This window comes from Trachypithecus francoisi, unplaced genomic scaffold, assembly GCF_009764315.1.
Source record: "Trachypithecus francoisi isolate TF-2019V2 unplaced genomic scaffold, Tfra_2.0 Lachesis_group3, whole genome shotgun sequence".
Lineage (NCBI taxonomy): Eukaryota > Metazoa > Chordata > Mammalia > Primates > Cercopithecidae > Trachypithecus > Trachypithecus francoisi.
Window position 1 is genome coordinate 114,758,939 of NW_022681468.1, and position 18,965 is coordinate 114,777,903.

At 45.5% G+C, this 18,965-nt stretch overlaps 1 long non-coding RNA gene across 1 annotated transcript; it reads left to right on the forward strand.

Moving 5' to 3' along the window:
• Positions 1-9,418: 9,418 nt before the first annotated feature.
• LOC117070373 lies at positions 9,419-10,068 on the forward strand. Its single transcript, XR_004431897.1, has one exon. It is a non-coding gene; the product is annotated as an uncharacterized LOC117070373 (long non-coding RNA).
• The last annotated feature ends 8,897 nt before the right edge of the window (positions 10,069-18,965 follow it).

The window sequence follows — 18,965 nt, forward strand, 5'->3', positions numbered from 1 at the left end:
GGGGTGGTTGGGAAAAAAAACTGTTGGGATTATATTGGAATTTTTAAATTTTTTTTCTTTGCCCCAGCTGCTGGGATATAATAGGAATTTTATGAATTTTATATAAATTTGTAGAGTTGTCCTTTTTGTGATAGTGTCTTGATATTCAAGAAAGAAACAATGAAGGTCATACAATGCCTGCTCATTATTCAGATCTTGATTCATTTATTTCCCCAACATATATATTTGAGCACTACGACAGGCTAGGCACTATTCTAGATCCTGGGGATTCAACTAGGAACAAAACAAAGTTTCTACTTTTTTGAAAAAGCAGAAAGTAAGGGGATACAGGTAATAAATATAAATACACACACACATATATATGTAAATAAATATGTAATATGTCAGATGGTATTAAATACTATGGCAAAAAATGAATCCAGCTAAAGGGGATATAGTGTGCTGGGAGGAGGGTTTTTTTTTTATTTAGTGCAAAAGATGATGTGGTGATATTTGACACAGATATGAAGGACATGAAGGAGTCACCTGTGCATTCCCAGATGGGAGAGACAGCAAACACAGAGGTGGGCGTGTGCTTGGTGTGTTATGCTGACAGAGGAAGAGCAGGCAGCCCGGCATGGCTACAGCAGGGTGAGTAGCCGGGAGAGGGGCAGGAGGTGGAGACAGAAAGGTAGCTGGGAGGTGCCATACTGAGTATAGCCATGGAGACCACTGAGTACTGTGGCTAAATAACTCAGGGAGAAGGGAAATTACCCTGAATTTTGAGCAGAGGAGTGACATGATCTGATGATCTTAACAAATCATTCTGGTGGACAGGAGGGGAAGTAGGGAGACCAGTCAGGGCTCTGGCTTTGTCTTGCCTGAGATGGGGGTGGCTGGGAGGAGGGTGGGGACGTAGGGGGTGAGAGATGGGGGATTCTGATCTGCCTGGCTTGCGTGCCACTGCAGGCCACCAGAGGGCACTACACATATGTCCTTGGTGAGGATGAGCTGTGACAGCCAGTCCTTCCCTCACCCTCCCCAAATGACAGATTGTGATACCTCCTTATGCAGTAACCACCCTACCCACTTTGCTACTAGAATTTATATTCTGGTCCAGAATATGACATGCCTATACTCAAAAGACGAACCGTGGTAGTACAAGCACCATCTGAGTCTCCGTGATTGCAGTCATCTAATGCCACAGTCTTCCTTTGTTCCCAGGTCCCTCCTATCTCTCCATGAACCTCTCCCGTACACTTACCTGCATCAACTGAGTGCATTAATGTAGCTGGAAAAACAGGTTTGTTGAATGTGACTGGGAGTTCCTTTCTTTGCCATTATGTCTTATGGGAACACTGCCTTTTAAAACCTGTAGTGCTGAATGAAAAGAGTGTTTTTAGACCAGGCGCGGTGGCTCATGCCTGCAATCCCAGCACTTTGGGAGGCAGAGGCGGGTGGATTGCTTGAGCCCAGGAGTTCGAGGCAAGTCTAAGAAACATAGCAAGAGGCTGTCTCTACAAAAATTAGCCGGGCGTGGTGGTGTGTACCTGTAGTCCTAGCTACTCAGGAAGCTGAAGTGGGAGGATCACTTGAGCCCAGGAGGTTGGGGTTGCAGTGAGTCAAGATTGCACCACTGCACTCCAGCCTAAGTAACAGAGCGAGACCCTGTCTCTACAAAAATACAAAAAGTATCCAGGCATGATGGCGGGTGCCTGTAATCCCAGCTACTCCAGAGGCTATGGTGGGAGAATTGCTTGAACCTGGGAGGTGGAGGTTGCAGTGAGCCAAGATCACACCACTGCACTCCAGCCTGGGTGACAGAGCGAGACTCCATCTCAAAAAAAAAAAAAAAAAAAAAAGATACGCATATGTGGTTACTGTGTGCTGTATTGGACAGGGCAGGCTTACAGTGTGTGGAAGAATGTCTTATCATCTCCCCAGTATTCATGCTTCTCTTTCTTTCATTATAGAACTCCTCCTCCAAGTTTAACAATGCACATGAATATCCAGCTTGAGACACCATTTACCAACCTCTCTCAGTTAGGTGTGGCCATATGTGTTTGTTTTCTATTGCAGTGTGACAAATGACCACAGACTTAGCAGCTTAAAACAACACCCACTTATTATCTCAGAGTTCTATAGGTCAGAAGTCTGGGCTTGCCTGGGTTCTCTGCTCAAGGTCCCAAAAGGCTGATACCAAGGTGTCCATGGACTGGACTCTTGTCCGGAGGCTCTGGGGAAGAATCTGCTTCTAGACTCATTCAGTTCGGCAGAAACCGGTTCCTTACGGCTGTAGATCTGAGATCTTGATTCCTAACGGGCTGTGAGCAGCAGGGGCTGCTCTCTGTTCCCAGAGGCTGCTGGGACACTTCATGTGGTCCCTACATCTTTCATTTTCTTTTTTTTTTTTTTGAGACAGAGTCTCACTCTGCCACCAAGGCTGGAGTGCAGTGATGCTATCTTGGCTCACTGCAACCTCTGCCTCCTGGGTTCAAGTGATTATCCTGTCTCAGCCTCCCAAGTAGCTGGGATTACAGGTGCACACCACCACACCTGGTTAATTTTTGTATTTTTAGTAGAGACAGGGTTTCACCATGTTGGCCAGGATGATCTCGAACTCCTGACCTCAAGTGGTCTGCCCTCCTTGACCTTCCAAAGTGTTGAGATTACAGGCGTGAGCCACTGCACCTGGCCGGTCCCCTACATCTTCAAGGCAGCCTTGGTGCAGTGTCTTTCTCATGCTTGGAATCTCTCTCTGATGGTTAATTTTAGGTGTCAACTTGACTGGATTAAGGAAAACCTAGAAACCTACTAAAGCATTTTTTTGAGTGTCTCTGTGAAGGTGTTTCCAGAGGCAAAAACTAGGGAAAAATGAATGTGCCGATCTACCTGCTGGAGCTTGGATACACTCTTCCTCTGCTGTCCTTGGATAATAATTCCAGACTTCTCGGCCTTTGGATTCCAGGACTTACATCAGTAGCCCTGAGTTATCAGGCCTTTAGGCTCGGCCTGAGAATTACATCCTTGGCCTCCCTGGTTCTGAGGCCTTCAGACTTGGATTGAGCCATGCTACCAGCATCCCAGTGTCTCCAGCCTGCATATGGCTCACTGTGGGACTTTTCACCTACCATAATCACACGAGCCAATTGCTCTAATAAATCCCCTCTCAGCCAGGTGCACTGGCTCACATTTTTTTGTTTCCCAGTGCATGTGAAAGTTATATTGACACTATGCTGTAGTCTATTACGTGTGCAATAGCATTCATTATGTCTGAAAAAAAAAAAAGTACACACCTTAATTAAAAAATACTTTCTGGCTGGGTGTGGTGGCTCATGCCTATAATCTCAGCACTTTGGGAGGCGGACACAGGAGAATCATTTGAGCCCAGGAGTTCAAGAACAGCCTGGGCAACCTAGTGAGACTCCATCTCTTTAAAAAAAAAATACCCTCTTTATCTATCTATCTATCTATCTGTCTGTCTATCTATCTATCTGTCTGTCTACCTACCTACATATCCATCCTTCCTGTTGGTTCTGCCTCTCTGGAGAACCCTGATTAATACACTGTCTGTCTTCCCCTTCTGCCCAGCAGCCAGAAAAACTGATTTTCAAGGGCTTGTGATTAGATTACACCCACCTGGATAATCCTTTTGCTTTATAACAGAACATGAGCTCATGTTGATTTCTACCTACCCTCAAAGAGGAAGAAAGAGATTATACCAGGGCAAGGATCACAGGAGAATTCTTAGAATTCTGCCTCCTATGCCATGTGATTAAATTCTAGTCAACAAGAAGTTAATGGCAACTCTGTTCTTACAGTTGCACAAGTCAAAATACTGGGTGTCCTCCTTGACCTCTCACTTCTCGCACCTCACTGGTCAGTCAGCAAATTCTGTCAGCTCTGCCTGCAAAACACATTCAGCATTCAAGCACTTCCCATGCCCTCCTATTTCCTAGTGCTGGGCAGGTTTCCATCATCTCTCACATGGATTAGTGTAACTTCCTAGCTGGCTTTCTCCCCAGCATTCTGTTCTTTTCTCTTTTTTTTTTTTGAGATGGAGTCTCACTCTGGTTGCCCAGGCCAGAGTGCAATGGCATAATCTTGGCTCACCGCAACCTCTGCCTCCCGGGTTCAAGCGATTCTCCTGCCTCAGCTTCTCGAGCAGCTGGGATTACAGGCATGCACCACCCATGCCCAGCTAATTTTTGTATTTTTACTAGAGACAGGGGTTTCTCCATATTGGTCAGGCTGGTCTCGAACTCCTGTCCTCAGGTAATCCACCCACCTCGGCCTCCCAAAGTGCTAGGATACAGGCATGAGCACCTGCCCAGCCATTCTGTTCTTTTTTTTTTTTTTTTTTTTTTTGAGACTGAGTCTTGCTCTGCCACCCAGGCTGGAGTGTAGTGGCCGGCTCTCAGCTCACGCAAGCTCCGCCTCCCGGGTTCACGCCATTCTCCTGTCTCAGCCTCCCGAGTAGCTGGGACTACAGGGGCCCGCCTCGTCGCCCGGCTAGTTTTTTGTATTTTTAGTAGAGACGGGGTTTCACCGTATTAGCCAGGATAGTCTCGATCTCCTGACTCATGATCCGCCCATCTCGGCCTCCCAAAGTGCTAGGATTACAGGCTTGAGCCACCGCGCCCGGCCGCCATTCTGTTCTTAATACAGCAACCAGAGTGATCCTGGTTTGGCATATGTCAAGCCATGTCCCTTAGCACTCTTCAGTGGGTCTCTATCTCATAATAAAGACCAACATCCTTAATATGGACCACATGATTCTACTTTGGTCTCCATATTAGGTTTGTGACCTCAAAATCCTATCACTCTTCTGGCTGGGTGTGGCGGTTCACACCTGTAATCCCAGCACTTTGGGAGGCAAGGTGGGCGGATCACTTGAGGTCGGGAGTTCCAGACCAGCCTGTCCAACATGGCAAAACCCTGCCTCTGCTAAAAATACAAAAATTAGCTGGCACAGTGGCACATACCTGTAATTCCATGAATTTGGGAGGCTGAGGTGGGCAGATCACTTGAGGTCAGGAATTCGAGACGAGCCTCACCAACATGGTGAAACTCTGTTTCTACCAAAAATACAAAAACTGGCTGGGCGTGGTGATATGTGTCTGTAGTCCCAGCTAGCTACTCAAGAGGCTAAGGCACGAGAACCACTTGAACCCGGGAGGCGGAGGTTGCAGTGAGCCGAGATCTTGCCACTGCACTCCAGCCTGGCGACAGAGCAAGACTCTGTCTCAAAAAAAAAAAAATCCTATCACTCTTCTCCTCCTTCCCTTCACTGTAGCCTCATAAGACTCCTTGCTGTTCTTTAAACATGTCAAAAAGTGCTTTAGGTCTTTGGTACTTGCTATTCTCTTTGCCTAGAATATTCTTCCCCAAGATATCTACATGGCTAGCTCTCATTTCCTTCATGTCTTAATTTAAAAGTTGCCTTTCAGCCAGGCAAGGTGGAGCATGCCTGTAATCCCACTACTTTCGGAGGCTGAGGTGGGAGGATTGCTTGAGGCCAAGAGTTCAAGACCAGCCTAAGGAACATAGTGAGACCTTTTTTGGCTCTACAGAAAATAAAATAACCGGCTTGGTGACACATTTCTGTAGTCTCAGCTACTTGGGAGGCTGAGACAGAGGTTACCTTGAGCTCAGGAGTTTGAGGTTGCAGTGAGCTATGATCATGCCACTGTGCTCCAGCCTAGGTGACAGAGTAAGACCCTGTCTCTAAAAAAAATAAAAATAGGCCGGGCGCGGTGGCTCAAGCCTGTAATCCCAGCACTTTGGGAGGCCGAGACGGGCAGATCACGAGGTCAGGAGATCGAGACCATCCTGGCTAACACGGTGAAACCCTGTCTCTACTAAAAAATACAAAAATCTAGCCGGGCGAGGTGGCGGGCGCCTGTAGTCCCAGCTACTCTGGAGGCTGAGACAGGAGAATGGCGGGAACCCGGGAGGCGGAGCTTGCAGTGAGCTGAGATCCGGCCACTGCACTCCAGCCTGGGAGACAGAGCGAGACTCTGTCTCAAAAAAAATAAATAAATAAATAAAATAAAATAAAAATAAAAATAAATAAATAAATAAATAAAATGAAATAAAAATAAAAAATAAGCCAGGAGCGGCAGCTCACACCTGTAATCCCAGTACTTTGGGAGGCCAAGGTAGGTGGATCACTTGAGGGCAGGAGTTCGAGACCAGCCTGGCCAACAGGGTGAAACCCCGTCTCTACCAAAAAAAATAGCTGGGTGTGGTGGCGTGTGCCTGTAGACCCAGCTACTCAGGAGGCTGAGGCACAAGAATCCCTTGAACTTGGGAAGCAGAGGTTGGAGTGAGCCGAGATCATGCCACTATACTCCATCCTGGGCAACAGAGCGAGACTCCATCTCAAAATAAACAAACAAACAAAATCCAGCTGGGCGCAGTGGCTCATGCCGGTAATCCCAGCACTTTGAGAGGCTGAGGCGGGTGGATCACCTGAGGTCAGGAGTTTGAGGCCAGCCTGACCAACATGGTGAAACTCGTCTCTACTAAAAATACAAAATTAGCTGGGTGTGGTGGGGGGCACCTGTAATCCCAGCTTCTCCCAGGAGCTGAGGCAGGAGAGTCAACTGAACCCGGGAGGTGGAGGTTGCAGTGAGCTGAGACTGTGCCACTGCACTCTAACCTGGGCGACAGCAAGACTTGGTCTCGAAGAAAATAAAAAATTCAGGCCAGGCACAGTGGTTCATGCGTAGCAGGACGAGCTGCAGACAAAACTCCTCAGACACCGGATTAAAGAAAGAAGTGGTTTATTTGGCCAGGAGCATCGGCTGACTTGTGTCTTAAGAGCCAAGCTCCTTGCAGTGAGCTGAGATCCGGCCACTGCACTCCAGCCTGGGTGGCAGAGCAAGACTCTGTCTCAAAAAAAAAAAAAAAAAAAAAAAAAGACTTCAACATGATGGAATTTTTCATTGTGTGTTTTTCTTGGGGGATTGGGATTACAGCTGTATGAACTGGACGGTGATCCTGAAAGGAAAGAGTTCCTGGATGACCTCTTCGTCTTTATGCAGGAGTTGGAGACCAGCCTGGCCAACATGATGAAACCCTGTCTCTACCAAAAAAAAAAAAATTAGCCGGGAGTGGTGGCGCATGCCTGTACTCCCAGCTACTTGGGAGCCAAGATCATGCCACTGCACTCCAACCTGGGTGACAGAGCAAGACTCCATCTCAAAAAAAAATTTTTTTTTCAGTAAGAGGCAGGATTCCAGGCTGAGGTGTAGTGACACTATCATAGCTCACTGCAGCCTTCAATTCCTGGGCTCAAGCCATCCTCTTGCCTCAGCCTCCCGAGTAGCTGACATTACAGATGCGTACCACCACACCCAGCTAATATTTTTATATTTTGTAGAGACAAGGTCTTGCTGTGTTGCCCAGGCTGGTCTCAAGGAGTCCTCCTGGCCTCAAGAGGTCCTCCTATCTCAGCTTCCCAATGGGCTGGGATTACAGGCATGGGCCACCATGCCTGGCTGGGAGTTGGAACAGTCTAAGATCTTTATACTGTTTGGGAGGGAGGTGGTGATACTGATTAACTGTAGAGTTTGTTAAGCTAAATGTGCATTCTGTGCTTTTAAGGGATACCACTGAGAGAACCGAAATGGAACTGTGACTTCAATGTGGATTGGAAGGGAAGGGCAAAAAAGAAAATTTGATTAAGCCAATGGGAGGCAGGAATGAAGAAAAAGCAGCAAAGATACAATAAAAAGAAAGCACAAAGCTTCCTGATTGTTGTGGAAAAATGGCAGATGCCTAAAATCCCTTCACAGTCCTTCACAAACCATACAGATTGACAATGAAAGCAAATTAAATCACCCCATCCCTCACGGCATCACTAGGAGACAAGGCATACCTCAAACTTCAATTTACATGTAAATGGGGAGATAAATATCTGCAACCAGCAGAGCTAGGTCTAGAGCTCACTTCTGAACGGGAAAGTCAGGAGGGTTGTGTGGAAGGCAGCAGAGTGCAGCCAGGTCCTGGAGGTGGCGGCACACTGATAACATTGGCTAGAATTAGCCCCAGAGGACCCTATCCTAAGACTTGGTGGATCAGAGAACTGTCTACTGAGTAATTGAAAGAAACATTCGTGAATTAGCAATGGCAGAAACAACATTCTCTGATCACAGAATGCAATACAATGACAAATTAACAAAATTAGAAGCAAAAAGACTTTTCGAATTTTTTTTTTTTTTTTTTTGAGATGGAGTCTCGTTCTGTCACCCAGGTTGGATGGAGTGCAGTGGTGCGATTTCAGCTCACTGCAACCTCCGCCTCCCGGTTCAAGCAATTCTCAAGCTTCAGGCTCCCAAGTAGCTGGGATTACAGGTGCCTGCCACTACGTCCAGCTAATTTTTGTATTTTTAGTAGAGACGAAGTTTTGCCATGTTGGCCAGGCTGGTCTCGAACTCCTGACCTCAAGTGATCTGCCCCCCTTGGCCTCCCAAAGTGCTGGGATTACAGGTGTGAGCCACTCTGCCCGGCCTAGAAATTTTAAAGAACTAGATCAAGCAACTCTGGAATCAACAGGGTAATACAAACCAAAATTGCAGAATTTCATAAAATAACAATAATGAAAACACAGCTTATCTGAATCTATGAGGTACTGCTTACAGTTGTCAGGAAATGTATTACATCAAATACATCTATCAGTAAAAGTAAACATCAACTAAAAAGTTAGGAAAAAAGCAAAGTAAACAAAGAGAAAGTAGAAGGTAGGAATGAATATAGACATAAATAGAAATTAATGAGTTAGGGCCAGGGGCGGTGGCTCACGCCTGTAATCCCAGCACTTTGAGAGGCTCAGGCAGGTGATCACTTTGAGCTCAGGAGTTCGAAACCAGCCTGGGCAACATGGTAAAACCGTGTCTCTACTAAAAATATGAAAATTAGCTAGGCACATGGTGGCACGTGCTTGTAATCCCAGCTACTCAGGAGGCTGAGGCAGGAGAATCACTTGAACTTGGGAGGCAAAGGTTGCAGTGAGCTGAGATTGCACCACTGTATTACAGCCTGGGCAACAGAGTGAGATTCCATCTCAAAAAAGAAAGGAATTAATGAGTTAGGAAGCAGGAAAAATGGTGTTTGGAGCTGGAGATGGCATGGGCACTGGTAGAACTATTCTGGCTGTGGTGAGGAGGTGACCCCTGCCTGGTCCAGGAACTCCCAGCTCTCCCTGCACCCTCCTTGGCTCCAGCCTTTGAAGCTTTTCTGCCTGCCTCACTCCTACTTTCCTGCGTTTCCTCGTCCTCTGCCCCTCTCCACACCATTGAAGGCAGAAGAATGGGGTGTTCCCCTGTGCCAGCTGTCCACGGGCAGTACCAATGGGCAGAAGGCAGTTAGGTCTCTGATTCACCTCTCTTGTTTCTCCATTCCACCTCCCCATCCTCCTCCATAAGAAGACTGGATGCCTGTGCTAATGCAGAGATTGAGAGACCCCAACATAAACCCTTGCTTGAAGGAATCTGATGCTTCTACCGGAGGAATGGATGAAAATGACCATGACAGGGAAACATGTTCCATTTATTTATTTATTTATTGGTGGTCTTGCTGTGGTGTCCAGGCTGGCCTCAAACTGCTGGACTCAAGGGATCCTCCTGCCTCAGCCTCCCGAGTAACTGTAATTACAGGCCACCACTCTGGGCTCTACTTCTTGGAATGCAAAAACTACCGAGAGTCTGGAATTCTATCATGGTCCAGAGAATACAGGATGGAGTGAAGCCATCTGTGTCCACAGCAGAGAGAGAGATGAAATCTTGGGAAAATGGGAAAGAAGCCCTATTGAACGTTTGCATTAAAATTGTTTGTATAAATTGATGCCCGCATCAACATGGACAAATATAATCATTATGCTGAGTGAGAGAAAACAGACTCAAAGGGCTACATAATATATGATTCCATTTATGTGACATTCTGGAAAAGGTAAAACCTTAAAGTTACCAGCTGCTGAAATTGGGGATGAAGAGTGCTGAAAAAGAGGCATGAGTTATAATTGAATATTGATTGTGGTAGCACTTATTCTATAGTGTATATATGTCGAAAGTCATCATATTGTACAGTTAAAATGGGTAAATTTTATTGTATGGAAATTAGGCCTAAATAAAGTTTTTGTTTGTTTGTTTGTTTTTGAGAAAGGGTCTCACTCTGTCACCCAGGCTGGAGTGCAGTATCATGATCTTAGCTCACTGCAACATCCTCTGCCTGGGCTTAAGTGATTCTTGTGCCTCAGTCTCCCCAGGAGCTGGGACTACAGGTGTGAGCCACTACACCTAGCTAATTTTTGTATTTTTAATAGAGACGATGTTTCACCATGTTGCCAGCCTGGTCTTGAACTCCTGACCTCAGGTGATCCACCCGCCTCAACCTCCCAAAGTGCCAGGATTACAGGTATGAACCACTGTGTCTGGCCATAAATTTGATTTTAAAACTAAAAAAAAAACTGTGTAACTTGACGCAAATAATTTATTTTTTTCTTTTTCTTTTTTTTTTTTTTCAAGACAGAGTTTTGCTTTTGTTGTGCAGGCTGGAGTGCAATGGTGCTATCTCAGCTCACTGCAACCTCTGCCTCCCGGGTTCAAGCGAGTCTCTTGCCTCAGCTTCCTAAGTAGCTGGGATTACAGACGCTCGCCACCATGCCCAGCTAATTTTTGCATTTTTTTTTTTTTTTTTTTTTGAGACGGAGTCTCGCTCTGTCGCCCGGGCTGGAGTGCAGTGGCCGGATCTCAGCTCACTGCAAGCTCCGCCTCCCGGGTTCATGCCATTCTCCTGCCTCAGCCTCCCGAGTAGCTGGGACTACAGGCGCCCGCCACCTCGCCCGGCTAATTTTTTGTATTTTTTTTTTTTAGTAGAGATGGGGTTTCACCATGTTAGCCAGGATGGTCTCGATCTCCTGACCTCGTGATCCGCCCGTCTCGGCCTCCCAAAGTGCTGGGATTACAGGCAATTTTTGCATTTTTAGTAGAGACGGGGTTTTGCTATGATGGCCAGGCTGGTCTCGAACTCCTGACATCAGGTAATTGACCTGCCTCAGCCTCCCAAAGTGCTGGAATTACAGGCATGAGCCACTGTGCCTGGCCAAGAACATTGTTTTAATGTCAACTGACAATAAACTATCTATCTGAATCCTAAACCCAGCTCAGAAGATTTTAAGTCATATGACCTTGATTGTTAAATATGATTCCATTTGAATAAAAAGTGGATTGTTTAAAAAAAAAGAAAAAGAATATAAAAAACATAAATTAACTGAACTGCTGTTTCTTGGAGAAAACAAATCAGTCAAGTAGATGAACTGCTAGCTAACCTAATCAAGAACAAAAGGATATGTTCCCAACACAAAGAGATGGTATTTGAGGTGATGGATATCCCAGTTACCCAGATCTGAACATTACATATCGTATGCTTTTATGAAAATATCACATGTACTCCATAAATATGTATGACTATTATGTATTCATAAATTAAAAAAAAAAGAACAAAAGAAAAAGGCATCAGTGTGCAAGATAAGAAATGACAAGGAGGACAACCACTGAAACAGAAGACAATTTACAAATCCTAAGACACTACTTTTCTCAAGTCTAGACAAACACCTTTGAAAACCTCGGTTAAATAGATAATTTTCTACAAAAATATTATTTACCCGAATTGACCCTGGTAAATACAGAAAATTTAAATAAATTAACGAATTGCTCTTTAACAAGTCACAAGGCCCAGATGGATTCACAGGAGAATTTACTAAACCTTCACAGCTACTTAAAATGTTACAGAGCATAAAAAAAGAAAGCTTCTACTTATTTTTAAACGGCCACATGCATTTTAAAGAAACTAAGAGGAAAAAGTAGTTTTTAATGTGTATTTACATATTTATAAATTTGTCCTTACTTCACTCACTTTGTTTAAACAAGGTTAGGCACATATTAACCATTTCTGATGCTCATCAGTCTTTTCTGAAAATTCCAGTTTCCATCTGGTTCTGGCAAAGGGGTGCAAAGGAGAGATGGAGTAGCACCTACAACTGGAAGACAAAGCTTTTCCAGATAACCTTGGCAGTGTTTTGCTGGCCAGAGAGGTTGAGGTCATCCCCAGTTGCAAGGGAGGTAGGGAATTGTAATGTTTTTGCTGGACACATTGTGATATGGTATGGCTGTGTCCCCACCAAAATCTCATCTTGAATTGTACTCCCATAATTCCCACATGTTGTGGGAGGGACCCGGTGGGAGATAACTGAATCATGGAGGTGGTTTCCCCCATACTGTTCTTGTGGGGGGAAATAAGTTTTGCAAGATCTGATGGTTCGATAAGGGGAAACCTGTTTCACTTGGCTCTCATTCCCTTCTCGTCTGCCGCCATGTGAGACATGCCTTTCACCTTCTGTCATGATTGTGAGTTGTCCCCAGCCATGTAGAACTGTTAAGTCCAATCAACCTCTTTCTTTGTAAATTGCCCGGTCTCGGGTATATCTTTATCAGCAGCATGAAAAATGGACAAATACACATTCCTTCCTCCATCAAATTCAGGGTTGTACTAGTCAAGAAGAAAAGGAGACTGGTCATTGGGTAGAAGGAAAGCAGTGACTGCCATAGCCCACCCTTGGCTATCCATCCTCACATGCACAGAATATACTCCCTTTCTAAGGGAGACAGTGCCAAATTCTCACCCAGAGCCTACATCCATCTCAAAACCCAGAATCTCCAGCTGATATATAGTTTTCTCCCTTTAGTCCTGATGTGAATCTTCAGAGTCCAGTAATCTGTGAACTAAAAGGTAAGTTATCTTCCCCCAGCATGTCTCATATACAATAATGGAGGAGAAGGAACAGAATAAAACTTCAATGTAGGACAGGGAAGAATGTGAATAAAGGGGCCGGGCGCGGTGGCTCAAGCCTGTAATCCCAGCACTTTGGGAGGCCGAGACGGGCGGATCACGAGGTCAGGAGATCGAGACCATCCTGGCTAACACGGTGAAACCCCGTCTCTACTAAAAAATACAAAAAACTAGCCGGGCGACGTGGCGGGCTCCTGTAGTCCCAGCTACTTGGGAGGCTGAGGCAGGAGAATGGCGTAAACCCAGGAGGCGGGGCTTGCAGTGAGCTGAGATCCGGCCACTGCACTCCAGCCTGTGCCGCAGAGCGAGACTCCGTCTCAAAAAAAAAAAAAAAAAAGAAAAAAGAATGTGAATAAAGGAGAGAATCTCTCTGTTCTAAGCATGTCAAAGCTATTGCAAATATTGGATCTATAACAAATGTCAGATCCTGCTAGACAGGAGTGGCCATGACTCCCTTCCAGGCAGGGAGTAATTTCCTTGTTCAGTCAACCTACTCTCTAGGAGGAATTCCTTTCTCTATTGTACTCTGTGGTCCAAGTTCCATCCTCTTCTGAGACGGCTTCTTGTTCATTATCCTCTTTAACCATATCTGAAGTGAACTTTGGGGAGAATATGCTTTCTGTTGTGTGAATTCAGGAGCCTGGGATTGAAAAATTATATGCTTTTGCTGGCCAGGTTTTTAAATTTTTGTTTTTGGTGATATGATTCCTTAAAAATTGTTGCAGGCTCTCAGTGTATTTGCCTCTGGTTGATCCTATGTTTGAGTCACCATAGCCAAATCGCCTATATAGGCATAGTCTTTTAGGCCTGAAAACCTTCCTTTGTTAGCTACTGGCCTTTGTGTCCTGCCTGTCCCTCTAGCCTTTAACTTAACGATTATTGACTTGAGACAATTTGAAACAAAAGATTCTAGTGGGAAGAAACCACTTTGCGGACTCCACTTCCTCTGTTGAGTGATGAGTTCTTAGAGGAAGGTGCTTAGGAAAGGCCCAAGACACCAACCAGTCTTACCTTCTTCCACCATATTGCTTGGCAGCCACCACTCCTATATGGAGAACAGAGCAATTATCTTTTTTTTTTTTTTCTTTGAAACAGGGTCTTGTTTGGCTCTGTTGCCCTGGCTAGAGTGCAGTGGTGTGATCATGGCTCACTGCAGCCTCAACCTTCCTAGGCTCGGGTGATCTTCCTGCCTCAGCTTCCCAAGTAGTTAAGACTACAGGCACATGCCACCACACCAGGTTAAGTTTCTGTATGTTTTGTAGAGATGGAGTCTTGCTATGTTGCCCAGGTTGGTCTAAAACTCCTGGTCTCAAGTGATCTGCCCACCTCAGCCTCCCAAAGTACTAGGAATACAGGCATGAGAAACTTTGCCTGGCCCACAGCAATTGTCTTTTTCAGCCCTGCAATTCTCCAAATTATGAAATGCTCCTTCAAAGCAGATTTGCAGGCCATAGGCAGAAGTACTACTTAGTGAAGTAGCACTGCCTTCCTGTTTTCCTTCAGCCTGGATAACTCAAGTTCACTGGTCTTCTTCAAGAATTCATTGAAAGTGGACTGAAGTCACCAACAGGAGCCAACATTCTGATTTATTCTAGCCATTTACCCTATCACTACAGACTTGGTTGATATGTGGGGTGTCTCCCATAAAATAGCGGATTGACTAAATGTTTCCCCACAGCATAGGAGGGTTGTCAGCATTCCTGTCTGCAGTATCTGTGCCCCCACTGCCCAAAGCTCTGTCTCTACCACTCAAGGAAGTCCACGTTTCAGATATTATGTGCAGCATCCCACTTCAGTGGACTGAATTCTCTATTTGATAGGAATGCACTTGGCTGTACTTAACAAACCCAGCAAAGCAAAGGCTTAACAAGAAAGGGGTTTACTTTTTTTTATGTTACGAGGAGACTGTGATAGGCAGTCCAGGGCTCTCGTAGCAGCTCAAGGAATTTGGTTCTTTTTATCTTCTTCAGTCATCCTTAGTGTGTGTCTTTTGGCTTCATGATCACAAGGTGGCTGTAACTCTTCTGGTTTGCAGGTAGGAAGAAGTGGGTGGGGGAAGGCAGAATGCATGTTCCAGTTGAGACTGGCTTCTCTTCTTCTTTTTGAATCAGCTAATCAGTTGCTTTTCCAAAAGTACCACCCAGTGACTTTCACTTGCACCTTATTGGCCATTAACACCCTTAGCTCTGGAGGAATGTGGGGAGATAAATATCTAAAAACTCTGAATAAAATGGGGGTTCTGCGAGGAGGGGAGAATAGGCCAGGTAGTGTGGTGACTCACATCTGTCATTCCAGCACTTTGGGAGGCTGATGTAGGAGGATCTCCTGAGCCCAGGAGGTTGAGACCAGTCTGGGCAACATAGTGAGATGCCATCACTACAAAACATATATTTATTAATTAATTATAGAAATGGGTTCTTGCTATGTTGCCCAGGCTGGGCTCAAACTCCTGGGGGTCAAGTGATCCTCCTGCCTTGGCCTCCCAAAGTGCTAGGATTATAGGCATGAGCCACCATGCCTCACCTACTACAGAAGATTTTTTAAAAAATTAGCTGGGCATGGTGGTGTGCACCTGTGGTTCCAGCTACTTGAGAGGCTGAGGTGGGAGGATGACTTGAGCCCAGGAGGTCAAGGCTGCAGTGAGCTGTGATTACACCACTGCACTCCAGCCTGGGTGACAGAGCAAAATCCTGTCTCAAAAAAAAAAAAAGAAAAGAAAAAGGAGATTAGATATTGTACAGTCAACTAGGTCTGCCAGACCAGTACAAACTGGTTTATACACAAGAAGTAATTTATTGGCTTAAGTAACTGAAAAGTTCAGAGGGGTTGTGGTTACTTGATCCAGCAGTTTACCAAAATTATCAAGAAGTTAGGTTCTTTCCAGCCCTCCCCTCTGCCTTAGTCCATGTCAGAATACTCTGTGGCTAGCTCCCCTTACAGTCCTCAGAAAGCACCCAGGGCTATGTGCTTTCTCATTCACGCCCAGTGAAAAATATAGAGTTTCAGCACCCTAGCATTTGTGGCTAACATACTGAACCCATCAATGGGCTCAGAGGATGGACTGTGCTGAACGGCTTGGCTTATGTGATGCCACATGCCAGGAACTACATGGATTGATCCCCAAAGGGAAAGTATAGTCTGTTGAAAAGAGGCCAGGGATCTCTGGGAGTGATGTGGGAAAATGGATAAGACAACCAACAAATGTTCTGCAGCATAGCTGAAGAAAGAGTCAACAAGAAGGGATGAGTTACCACTGGAGAGGCTGAAAACAGGACAGTCCCTGAGGTGACATTGGTGATGCTCATCTGAACACTGCTGGGGGAGAGGGAGCCCTGGGCCACGATCACATCCTGTGCAGTTCTAGTGGCAGATCCATCTTTACCGTGAAGGTCTTGAAAGCACATTCCTATTCTCCCTTGACCTCCTCTCCCATTGTGGTGCTCTGAATCCAGCTCTCCAAGCAGGCTTGTGATTATATTTGGCTTTCCATGTGTTTTGTTGTTTTGTTTGGTTTGTTTGTTTTTTGAGACAGAGTCTCACTCTGTTGCCCAGGCTAGAGTGCAGTGGCATGATCTCAGCTCACTGCAACCTCCGCCTCCTGGGTTCCAGTGATTCTACTGCCTCAGCTACCTGAGTAGCTGGGATTACAGGCACCTGCCACCACGCCCGGCTAATTTTTTTGTATTTTTAATAGAGATGGGGTTTTACCATGTTGGCCAGGCTGGTCTCGAACTCCTGACCTCAAGTGATCCACCGGTCTCGGCCTCCCAAAATGCTGGGATTACAGGCATGAGTCACTGTACCCAGCCTGCTTTTTTTTTTTTGAGACGGAGTTTCACTCTTGTTGCCCAGGCTAGAGTACAATGGTGTGATCTCGGCTCACCACAAACTCCACCTCCCCAGGTTCAAGCGATTCTCCTGCCTCAGCCTCCCAAGTAGCTGGGATTACAGGCTTGCGCCACCACGCCCAGCTAATTTTGTATTTTTAGTAGTTTCTCCATGTTGGTCAGGCTGGTCTTGAACTCCTGACCTCAGGTGATCTGCCTGCCTCGGCCTCCCAAAGTGCTGGGACTACAGGCATAAGCCACTGCACCCATCCCTATCCTGACCTCTAATACCATAGATTAGTTTTGCTTCACTTCTTATAAATGGGATTATACCATATAGGTTTTTTTTTTTTTTTTTTTTGAGACACAGTCTCACTCTGTCACCTAGGTTGCAGTTCAGTGACATTGACATGACCTCAGCTCACTACAACCTCCATCTCCCGGGTTCAAGCAATTCTCATGCCTCAGCCTCCTGAGTAGCTGGAATTACAGGCATGCACCACCATGCCCAGCTAATTTTTATATTTTTAGTAGAGACGGGGTTTTGCCATGTTGGCCAGGCTGGTCTCGAACTCCTGACCTCAAGCGATCCACCCACCTTGGCCTCCCAAAGTGTTGGGATTACAGGTGTGAGCTATGGTGCCTGACCCCATCTATAGCCTTTTGTGTCTAGCTTCTTTCATTCAACATTATGTTAATGTGATTCTTCCAGGTTATTGTGAATAGGGGTGGCTCCGTAACTCTCATTACTTTATAGTGCACCACAGTTTGAATATAACACAATGTATTCATTCATTCTACTATTGGTGAATATTTGTGTTATTTCCCATTTAGCGCTATCAGGAATGGTGCTGCAATGAATATTCTTGCACATGTCTTTTGTGAGCACATGTGTGCATTTCTGTTATCAACATACTTAGGAATAGAATTGCTGGGATATAGGGTAAATGTAAATTCAGCTTCAGTGCATATTGCCAAACAAACATCTCAAGAACTGTACTAATTTATACTCCTACCAGAACCATGGGAGTCCCAGTTTCTTCATTCCCTTGCCAGCACTTGGTATTACTGATCTTTTTAATTGTAGTCATTCTGATGGGTGTGTAGTAGTATTTCATTTTTGTTTAATTTACATATTTCTTATGACTAATGAGCATGAGTAAATTTCCATATGAACATTTAGATATCCTTTTTTGTGAAGTATCTGTTCATGTAAGATTCAAGTCTGCTTCATAGACTCTTCTACAAGATCAGAAGGGCAGCTAGGCAGGTTATGAGGCTCACAGCAAGAGATGCTAAAGATGAAAAAGAACTTTGAGGCCGGACACAGTGGCTCACACATGTAATCCTAGCATTTTGGGAGGCCAAGGCAGGTGGATCACTTGAGCTCAGAAGTTCAAGACCAGCCTGGGCAACATGGTGACACCCCATCTCCACAAAAAATGCAAATACTAGCCAAGCATGGTGGTGTGCACCTATAGTCCCAACTATTTGGGGGGCTGAGGGAGGAGGATAGCTTGAACATAGGAGGTCAAGGTTTCAGTAAGCCGAAATCATGTCACTCTACTCCAGCCTGGGTGACAAAGTGAGACCCTGTCTCAAACAACAACACCACCACCAAAAAACAACTTTGCATCAGGCTGGACATGGTGGCTCATGCCTGTAATCCTAGCACTTTGGGAGGCTGAGATGGGCAGACTGCCTGAGCTCAGGAGTTCAAAACCACCCTGGGCAACATGGTGAAACCCCATCTCTACTGAAAATACAAAAATTAACTGGGCGTGATGACATGTGCCTATAGTCCCAGCTACTCAGGAGGCCGAGGGAGGAGAATCACTTGAGCCTGCGAGGTGGAGGTTGCAGTGAAATGAGATCATGCCACTGCACTCCGGCCTGGGTGACAGAGCGAGACTCCATCTCCAAAAACAAACAAACAAACAAACAAAAAAACAACTTTGCATCAGCTCCAACCCAGCCTTATCAGCATCAGGAATGATACAATGAGATTCCAGAATAAGATACTGAACTCCATGAGACCTCAAACGAATACCCAAGAAGTGGATGGTGGAGTGGACACATGGCAATGTGGGGGTTAGGGTTTTTCAAGGGAAATCTATTGGCTGGTTGCTCACAGACTCACAGGTTGTCAGGTATCTTGAAAGTACCAGGACTTCAGGGTCTGGTTCTCAACCACACAGACTCAGAAAGGAGCTTTTGCAGACACAGTGAGTCAGAAATAAATGTAAAAACCAGAGCTGCCAAGCATTCTAGTCTCTGATTAGGATACTCTTTCCCTATTAAAAAACA